The sequence below is a fragment of the Rhagoletis pomonella genome, unplaced genomic scaffold, assembly GCF_013731165.1.
Source record: "Rhagoletis pomonella isolate Grant_MI unplaced genomic scaffold, Rhpom_1.0 Rhpom_scaffold_00012, whole genome shotgun sequence".
Lineage (NCBI taxonomy): Eukaryota > Metazoa > Arthropoda > Insecta > Diptera > Tephritidae > Rhagoletis > Rhagoletis pomonella.
In genome coordinates, this window is record NW_023458566.1 from 1,688,552 (window position 1) to 1,689,183 (window position 632).

Sequence of the window (632 nt, forward strand, 5' to 3'; positions counted from 1 at the left end):
GTAACTACATATGTAGGTATGTATATACGAGTATAAATATGTACATATGTATGTATGTATAAAACAATAATGTGAAATAGCAATGTTTCCTTCCAATGGGCAACTAAACTATTTAAGCAATGCACGAATTCACTTACAACATTTCTCCTTAACGTTTATACGAAGACATTATGCTGAAACACATGCTTGCATTCAAATAGAGGCATAGGTGCAAGACCCTGCTGGAAAAATTTATTAAGCTTGTAAACTTCATAGAAAAACACTCCAAAACAGGAACCAGTAAATTTTACATATAGGGGGGCGCAGTTTAAGAATTAGTACATCACGAAATTTGGAAAAATCTCGGTAAAACGCAAAAATTTAATAAAACCTTTTAGACAGATGGCAACACTTTTTACAAATGTAAAAAATATACTAAATTTAAGACAAAGTTATGAGCGATCCGTGCCCCTAGGTCCATAAAAAGCCCTCAAGCCGTTTCTGAGTGAAGAGATTCCTCGCATGGTGACGATTTTTCATTTCATTAAATTTAAAATCACCCTGCATATTTAAAAAAGTTCTACAAAAAAAAAAACGAAACCTTATTGCCCATCTACAGGCCAATGAACTTATTCATTAAAAATATAGTAGGT